The sequence below is a fragment of the Schistocerca cancellata genome, chromosome 9 (genome assembly GCF_023864275.1).
Source record: "Schistocerca cancellata isolate TAMUIC-IGC-003103 chromosome 9, iqSchCanc2.1, whole genome shotgun sequence".
NCBI lineage: Eukaryota > Metazoa > Arthropoda > Insecta > Orthoptera > Acrididae > Schistocerca > Schistocerca cancellata.
In genome coordinates, this window is record NC_064634.1 from 118,935,900 (window position 1) to 118,945,807 (window position 9,908).

Consider the following 9,908-nt stretch of genomic DNA (forward strand, 5'->3'; position numbering starts at 1 on the left):
GTTCTACCTGATGTGTAAATAGGCATGATCATTGGCTTTCCAGCCAACGGTAGAAGCATTTCTCAAACGGCTAAGTTTGAAGTTGTTACGTGCTGCCTCGGTTAAAGTATACGAGGTATGGCATAATGGCGCTATGCAAAATCGACGCCGAGGCAACTGCGGTGCATCGTGGGCCACAGATGACAGGGGTGAACGACGGCTGCGAAGGTGAAGAGGCCTCCAACTGTTCAGCAATTGTAGCATGCGCGTGGCTGCACACACCCATGCGGACTGCTGTCCATCAGCGACGAAGGCTGGAATCTGCACTGCAGTGCCTCAACGGGGCGACCAATGAGTGGCAGGTATCAGTTTCAGATGAATCACGTTTTATACTCCATCGGTCAGAATGCCTTTGGGTGTTGTGATGTCTCGTTTTGTCTCGGCTCGATGGTGATGTTGTCCCAGTAGAGATAACGTGGAACGGCGTTCGGCGATCACGACAACACCAACCTGTAACTATTATAAAAACAAACTCCTCGCGCGGTTTGGTTATTTTTCAGATACTGTGTCTCAAAAATTATATCAACGTCTCGATGGAGCAGCACGCCGGAGTGTGTGCGCCGCCCTTGCTTGTAATTAAAGCAATGATGTTAGATGTCTATCGATCTTCTTCACTTAAAAATATAGCGACTTCACCACTCGATAACGCGATGACTCCCTTGATCTGAAACGATAACCAAAAGACCTTTGGGTGTTCGCGACAGACTTTTCAGTTTACGCGAACTTGCTGACTGTAGTTCTTATGCCCGGTTTGAGAATGGGTATTCAAACGTTGAGAATATAATGTTTTGAATCATCAATCTATCACCCAAGTCGATGTCACATCACGGTTTTTGAGAGGATATTGACTTGATAATTATTATTCCATCGTCAAGGTGTCGTTACGCCATAATTCCAGAGATAACATACCCTTGAGCAATATTCAGAATGCATCGTATTTCGATGTAAACTTATTGCTGTTTAGAGTTAAATTGTCACTAAATCACTTTTCACTTTAATGTTATCCGAAGAATGAGTTAATTCCACAAACACACTTTAAATGTCTCTTAAATTATGTATGCGACACGAAGAATTAAAGTTGAATTAAAGTTTATTGTTCTTCGTAATTATTTGTCCCTACACTGAGCACACACACCGATGTTTCATTCACGGAATAGCGTCTGTTAGCATCAGCATTTCTGACTGTGATGATAGCTTCTGAGAACACGGCGCAATTGAAAGTTCTTCGTGATTGCGTTTATCTGTTGCCTACTCAAATCTAATGATTGAGTTTATGTCGGCGATCAGTCTTTTTCTGTGTCCTTTGATGTTCGTGAATATTAAGTGTGACGAAGGCTAAGTCCCATCACAAATCAGCAATCACACGAGTTATTTTCCTGTCACATACATCAACTATCCCGTTATCTGTCTAAACGGTAAAGATGATTAAACTTCTGTCCGAATTCTGGGTAATACTTCCAACCGTGAAAGTTTTAAACTTCAGATCGGTTTCAAAGCAATCTAGTAGCGCTTAACATGCGTACTACTATTGCAAGAGTACAAGAGAGAAGTGAAGTTAACATCTCCATTGCCGAGTAACATCGTAGTCACAGCGAACTTATAGCTCAATGCAGCTACGACCCTCTACTACGATAAATGTTATCTTTCGTAAATTTATGGTCTGGGCTTTAACCTTCGTAAATAATAATTTTTGAATACATTCTTTAAAGTCTGTTTCGTATAATATGGTATTCTTTTATTCAGTCCTTTCTTTATATCGAGCAGGGTGGCGCAGTGGTTAGACACTGGATTCGCATTCGGGAGGACGACGGTTCAATCCCGCGTCCGGCCATCCTGATTTAGGTTTTCCGTGATTTCCCTAAATCACTCCAGGCAAATGCCGGGATGGTTCCTCTGAAAGGGCACGGCCGACTTCCTTCCACGTCCTTCCCTAATCTGATGAGACCGATGACCACACTGTCTGGTCTCCTTCCCCAAACCAACCAACCTTTATGATAAGCATTAGTATTTACACGACATTACTGTTAATCAAACTGTAAAGAGTGTAAATTTTGTTGTCAGTAGCTGTCATCACTGTTAGGATCACAGCTTTTTCTATTTCTTTTTGCAACAAAAAGGGTGTTCATTATGGGTTCTATAATTGGGCTGTTACAGTGTACGACGTGAAACGTTACAAAGGGTCCAGTCCGGGGCAGACCATAGTCTGGGGAATGTTATCATGGCATTGCTTGCGTAATCTAGTCATTCTGGAAGGCCAAACTGATGAATGCTGTCCTTGGTTACCACGTCCACTCGTACAAGCCGTTTGTTTACCCTCGGAGCGATGGCTTCCACCAACAGGACAATTCAACGTGCCACACAGCTCACAGTGTAGTGCGTGTTTCGTAGAGAACCAGTATGAGTTTATTGTGCCCCCTGTCCACCAAACTGCAAGGCTATAAACACAGCACAGAATCTGTGGGACCACGTCAATCGAGTTGTTCACGCCATGGATCATCAACCGAGAAACCTAGCACTGCTGGCCCTGCACTGGGGTCGGTGTGGCTCTGCATCCCTCCCAGAAGCTCCTTGACTCTTTTCGCGAGCCTCGCAGCAGTCTACCACGCAGAAGGTGGGTTACGCGGGTGTTTGACAGGTGTTTACATTTATGTACCTGGGTGGTGTACAATTTGAATGAGAACCAAGAAGAAACGCTTAGAACAAAAGATCTGGAGTGAAGTGTTCAGATTGCAGAAGGTGTAAGCCAAGGACGCGGCCTTTTCACTGCTGTTCGTCTGCACAACAATAGATAGGATCAAGTGTGGCATTAAAATTCAGGGAGAAATAAAATCAATGATAAAATTCTCTGAGGGCTTTCCTGTCCACAGTGAAAGCTTGAGAGGGAGAAATAATTGCAGGGTATGCTAAAGAGAATGAACAGTCTACTGAGCACGGGATGTTGATTGATTGTACACAGAAGAAAGATGAAAGCGATGAGGAATAAAGGACTCCGTCATCAGGCCACATGTGGCCCATCGGGACCATCCGACCGCCGTGTCATCCTCAGATGAGGAATCGGATAGGAGGGGCGTGCGGTCAGTACACCGCTCTCCCGGTCGTTACGATGGGTTTCTTTGACCGGAGCTGCTACTGTTCGGTCGAGTAGCTCCTCAGTTGGCAGCACGAGGCTGAGTACACCCCGAAAAATGGCAACAGCACATGGTAGCCCGGATGGTCACCCATCCAAGTGCCGGCCACGCCCGACAGCGCTTAACTTAAGTGATCTGACGGGAACCGCTGTATCCACTGCGGCAAGGCAGTTGCCGATGAGGAATAGCTGAAACGAAATTATGGGAAACTTGCCAACAAAATTAGGGACCACGAAATAGACGAAGTGAAGGAACTCTGCTGTCTTGGAAGGAAATTAACGTATGACGGGCGATGCAAAGTTGATATAAAGAGCAAACTGTCATATTCAAGGAGTGTATTGCTGGCCTAAAGAAGTATTCAAGTATCAAACCGCGGCCTTAATACGAGGAAGAAAGCGACAAGCATCGGTGTCAATATGGGGAAGAAATTTATGGGAATGTACGATTGGAGCACTGCAATTGTATGGTAGTGAACGAATAACTGTGGGAGAACCGGAAAATAAGAGCATTGAAGCGTTTTAGAGTGTTAGAAAAGGATTTTGAAAATTATATAGCATGATAACAAATAAGGGGATTCCCCACAGATTCGGTGAGAAGATGAACATCTGGAAAACAATGACAAGAAGCAAGCAAAGGAAGAGGAAAACTTGGAAATTTGTGGTAAGGTCCTATGAGACAAAACTGCTGACGTCATCGGTCCCTAAGCTTACAAACTACTTAATCCAACTTAAACTGACTTTCGCTAAGGACATCACACACACCAATGCCAAAGGGAGGACTCGAACTTCCGACGCTGGGAGCCTCGTGAACAATGACAAGGCACCCCAGACCGCGAGGCTATCCCGGGCCGCCAAGGATGAAGGAGTGTTTTGGTAATAGGGGATAGCTTCCACGTTGCTAGTGGCTGTGCTGAAGGTTCAAAACTGCAGGGAGGTGCAAGCGGAAGACCCCCGAGGAAGCAACGAAGAAGATTGCGTTTTTGCCGTTCTGTGGCTCAGTAATAGGAAAGACTAGCCGCCTCCTAGCAAGACATTAAATCGATTCAGTCTTCAGGGCCCTAGCAAAAATTTTATAACTCCTAAGGCCTGTGCAAGATGATGTAGGCCTCAGAAAGTCGGGAAGGTAGAAAATGTCATACACGTGTGGACAGCTTTGAGTCCGACAGACTGTATGTACTACTGGACAACGCTGTACGGACCACGAGACGAGTGTTCGCTTATGGTACTCCAAAAAAGTAAGCGGTGGTATAGCATGCTCTGGAAAGCGGACACTGATTTACTCTCGACGAGACAACTATTAATAACTGAATAAATGGTGTCTGGTGTAGCGTTATAAAACAGGCAGCTGAGATAACAATTTCAGAAAAATATCTTAATAAAGACGGCAGCTTCCAGCTAAGTTCAGCTTGCGGCCTGCATTCGGAAGGTCGAAGCGGGCGCGACGGGAGCGCAACGAAAGAAATTGAAGACGTTAGGTTCACGTCGGTGATACGTTTCCGTGACGTTACTATGGTGTTTAAATGCTCAGTTCAGACTGCTTAGTATGTCCTTCGACTTTCGTGGTCGTATTGAGTTCTGGAGGGTAAAGACAAATTGAATTTTGTCGTTTCTGTTGAAGCTTACATTTAATAAGTTTTGAGTTACAACGTGTGTCGTATGAATACCTCTTGCTTCAAACATAAAGATTTTTGTTCTGTTTCTGGTTTTGATCTTGTCATGAGTTTGGTAGACGATAAACGACAGCATCATCTGCAAGCAAGCTAAGACGGCTGCTCAGGTTGTCTCCTAAATCTATTACGAACAGCAGAGGGCCTGTAACACTACCTTGGGGAAGTCCAGAGTTCACTTCTCTTTTACGCGATGAATTTCCGTCAGTTACTACGAACTGTGACTTCTCTGACAGGAAATCATGAATCCAGTCACGTAACTGAGACGATATTCCATAAGCATGAACTTTCACTACAAGCCGCTTGTGTTGTACAGTGTCGAAAGCATTTTGGAAATATAGAAATACGGAATCCATTTGAAATCCCCTGTCAATAGCGTTCAACACTTCGTGCGTAAAAAACTAGTTGTGTTTCACACGAACGATGTTCTCTAAATCCGTGTTGACCGTATGTCAATAAACTTCATAATGTTCGAACACAATATATGTTCCAAAATCCTACTGCATACCGACGTCAATGATATGCTTCTATAATTTAGTGGGCTACTCCTACTACCTTTCTAGAATATTGGTGTGACCTTTGCAACTTTCCAGTCTTCGGGTACGGATCTTTCGTCGAGGGGGCGGTTGTGTATGATAGTTAAGCATGGAGTTACTGCTCAACATATTCTGAAAGGAACCTAATTGCTATTCAGCCTGGACCAGAAGACTTGATTTTATAAAGTGATTTAAGTTCCTTCACTACTCCGAGGGTATCTACTTCTAAGATACTCATGTAGGCAAATGTTTTTAGTTCAGATACTGAAATATTTGTTACGCCGTCTTTGATGAAGGTATTTCTGGTTTCGCAGCACTGTTGTCTATAGTATTTCCATTGCTATCGCGCAGAAAAGGCACTGACTGTCTCTATCCGCCAGCATACTTTACGAGAATCTCTTTGGATTTTCTGCCAGGTTTCAAGACAAACTATCATAAGGTAAGCATCTCACAATGATGTCCGCGCTAAATTTCGAGCTTCTGTTAAGGATCACCAACCTCAGAGATTTTGCGTTTGTTTAAATTTAGCACGCTTTCTTTGTTATGTCTGCAACAGTGTTCTGACCCGTTTTGTGTACCAATGGGATAAGCTCTAACGATTGTTAATTTTTTAGTATAAATCTCTCAATTGCTGTCGATAATACTTCTTTGAATTCAAGCCACATCTGCTTTACACTTACACCTTTAATTTGGAAGGAGAGGAGTTTGTTTGTCAGTAAGGGACCAAGTAAATTTTTATCTGTTTTTCCTGTACCCGTTTTGATGCTTATTATTAGCTCAGGATTATTTGTTGCCAAGAGATCAAGTGTGTTTTCACAACCGTACATACCAATCCATATATTGGATATACAGTAATCGTGATAAATTTGAAACATTATTAAGGGGAGGAGAAAACTGACTGATTTTAAAAATTCTGAATAGGGAGCGGAATGGCGCTGTGAGATGTAATAGTAACGAACTTAGCAATAATTAACATTTATTTCCTCGTGAAAGGTAACACACACACAGATGTTAAGTTAAAACACAGTTACTTGGACTGCTAGCGTGTGAACCTCGACACGTGGAAGATTGTACAACGCAATAACTGGAACGACACTTGTGTCTGCTAAATTACTGGTTACGATTTGCCAAGATTACGCATATCAAAATGTAAAACAAGTGAGTGCAAGATATAGATTTTGTGTGAATACATGACAATGACTATTCACAAAATTGTCAGAAAGCACTCGATCTTTGTGAGAAATAAAATGAAGCAAATATATAAAATTACAAGATAAAATCACATAAGAACATCAGTAAAAAGTAAGTGTTATCCAAGCAGAAACATAGAAATATACAAAATCATCATAGAAAGAAAACACCGTTAAAAAAGCACATTACAGAGAAATAAATATACGAAATTTGGACGATGTAATGTTATGAAAAGCAACTGGTAAAACAAGTACAACCGTAATGTCATACGGTGTTTAAGTGGTATAAAATATAACTTCCCTCACATTCCGGGAGTGATGTATACTAGAGTTCCGACTTTGAGTTATCTCACAACATTAACTCGTTTTAACTGAGATTAATCAATAGTTCTGAGACTGGGACATCTAGTAATTGATTAATAGTGCTAAAAACGTGGCCTGATGAATTATCCAAATAGAATGAAGTTCGTGAGTTTCACAAGTGAAACATTAAAGAAGTAGATTAATAATCTTTGATCAGTCCTGCTGTCAATCACATTGAATTTTTAAGGAGAGCAGAGTGTGTGTACATTCCATCTCAGTAAATCACGTAGATTAAAGTTCATTCAACACATGAAAAACAATAATACAAAACAATTGCATTACATAATTTTCAGTCCTGCTGATAGGAAACATGCGCGGTTCACTCTATGTTCGTAGCACTTTGGAAAGTAGGTCACAGTCCAAACACTGGAGGGTTCGAGGCATGTGGGTGGACTTCCATGCGGGCAGACTGTTGACTGTTCACCTGCGACTTAGGTGACCGCCTTGCCTCTGACGTTCCTCCTCCGCCTGGATATGGGTCATGTCGACCCCACATCGTACTACATCAGGCGTCACACCACAGGGCTCAGCGGCACGTGAGGATACGGCAGATGGGCGTCGACCCCAAGGAGTACGCGAGAGTACGCGAAAGAACTTGCCCCCCCCTTCTAACAGCCGTGTACCGCAAGTCTCTAGAGGAACGGAAGGTTCCAAATGATTGGAAAAGAGCACAGGTAGTCCCAGTCTTCAAGAAGGGTCGTCGAGCAGATGCGCAAAACTATAGACCTATATCTCTGACGTCGATCTGTTGTAGAATTTTAGAACATGTTTTTTGCTCGAATATCATGTCGTTTTTGGAAACCCAGAATCTACTATGTAGGAATCAACATGGATTCCGGAAACAGCGATCGTGTGAGACCCAACTCGCTTTATTTGTTCATGGGACCCAGAAAATATTAGATACAGGCTCCCAGGTAGATGCTATTTTTCTTGACTTCCGGAAGGCGCTCGATACAGTTCCGCACTGTCGCCTGATAAACAAAGTAAGAGCTTACGGAATATCAGACCAGCTGTGTGGCTGGATTGAAGAGTTTTTAGCAAACAGAACACAGCATGTTGTTATCAATGGAGAGACGTCTACAGACGTTAAAGTAACCTCTGGCGTGCCACAGGGGAGTGTTATGGGACCATTGCTTTTCACAATATATATAAATGACCTAGTAGATAGTGTCGGAAGTTCCATGCGGCTTTTCGCGGATGATGCTGTAATATACAGAGAAGTTGCAGCATTATAAAATTGTAGCGAAATGCTGGAAGATCTGCAGCGGATAGGCACTTGGTGCAGGGAGTGGCAACTGACCCTTAACATAGACAAATGTAATGTATTGCGAGTACATAGAAAGAAGGATCCTTTATTGTATGATTATATGATAGCGGAACAAACACTGGTAGCAGTTACATCTGTAAAATATCTGGGAGTATGCCTGCGGAACGATTTGAAGTGGAATGATCATATAAAATTAATTGTTGGTAAGGCGGGTACCAGGTTGAGATTCATTGGGAGAGTCCTTAGAAAATGTAGTCCATTAACAAAGGAGGTGGCTTACAAAACACTCGTTCGACCTATACTTGAGTATTGCTCATCAGTGTGGGATCCGTACCAGATCGGGTTGACGGAGGAGATAGAGAAGATCCAAAGAAGAGCGGCGCGTTTCGTCACAGGGTTATTTGGTAACCGTGATAGCGTTACGGAGATGTTTAACAAACTTAAGTGGCAGACGCTGCAAGAGAGGCACTCTGCATCGCGGTGTAGCTTGCTCGCCAGGTTTCGAGAGGGTGCGTTTCTGGATGAGGTATGGAATATATTGCTTCCTCCTACTTATACCTTCCGAGGAGATCACAAATGTAAAATTAGAGAGTTTAGAGCGCGCACGGAGGCTTTCAGACAGTCGTTCTTCCCGCGAACCATACGCGACTGGATCAGGAAAGGGAGGTAATGACAGTGGCACGTAAAGTGCCCTCCGCCACACACCGTTGGGTGGCTTGCGGAGTATAAATATAGATGTAGATGTAGATGTAGATGTAGACCTGATGGCAGCTACCCAAGTGTCACGTTGCCCCTATTCGGCCGGTTCTTTACGGGCGTAGGGGCTCTCCCAGCTCACATCTCATCATGGTGTGGTATTGCCAGTGAGTACTGACAGCCATTACTGACAACTCACCGCCCTGGGTGTGCTAATTATTCAACTGCTACCGTGGATGTAGGTCATGTAACATCGGAATGCTCTACTCCAGCTTTCAACGGAAGAAAAGCCGGCAAAAGTTTCCAAGATGGCAATGATTGTACCATTTCAACATATAAGTTGTTCTTTAATTCATGTGCAAGAGTGTAGACCACAGTCTCATCGATACTCCGTATTTACTGTCTTTTTATTGTCTTGGAAATGTTATGGTAATAGTTCATCAACTATTCTGGTGTGCAAGCGACGTGTACAGAACTAGAAGATATTACGTTATGTATATGGTCCTGGAATGAATTAACATACAATTAAAACGGAGTCAATAAACAGGTCATATTGAATGAAATGAGGGAAAATGTAACTTCCTGGCAGATTAGACCTCTGTGCTCGACCGAGACTCGAACTCGGGACCTTTGCCTTTCGCGGGCAAGTGCTCTACCAACTGAGCTACCCAAGCACGAATCACGCCCCGTCATCACAGCTTTGCTTCTGCCAGTACCTCGTCTCCTACCTCCCAAACTTTACACAAGCTCTCCTGCGAACCATGCAGGACTAGCACTCCTGAAAGAAAGGATATTGCGGAGACATGGCTTAGCCACAGCCTAGGGGATGTTTCCAGAATGAGATTTTCGCTCTGCAGCGGAGTTTGCGTCGATATGAGACTTCCTTGCAGATTAAAACTGTGTGCCGGACCGAGACTCGAACTCGGTACCTTTGCATTTCGCAGGTAAGTGCTAGTCCTGCATGGTTCGCAGGAGAGCTTGTGTAAAGTTTGGAAGGTAGGAGACGAGGTACTGGCAGAAGTA

At 43.4% G+C, this 9,908-nt stretch overlaps 1 non-coding gene and 1 pseudogene across 1 annotated transcript; both read right to left on the reverse strand.

The window, feature by feature from the left end:
* Positions 1–3,225: 3,225 nt before the first annotated feature.
* Positions 3,226–3,343, reverse strand: LOC126102479 (5S ribosomal RNA; annotated as a pseudogene).
* A 6,143-nt stretch (positions 3,344–9,486) lies between these two features.
* On the reverse strand, positions 9,487–9,559 carry Trnas-cga (transfer RNA serine (anticodon CGA)). The gene has a single exon. It is a non-coding gene; the product is annotated as a tRNA-Ser (tRNA).
* Positions 9,560–9,908: the final 349 nt, after the last annotated feature.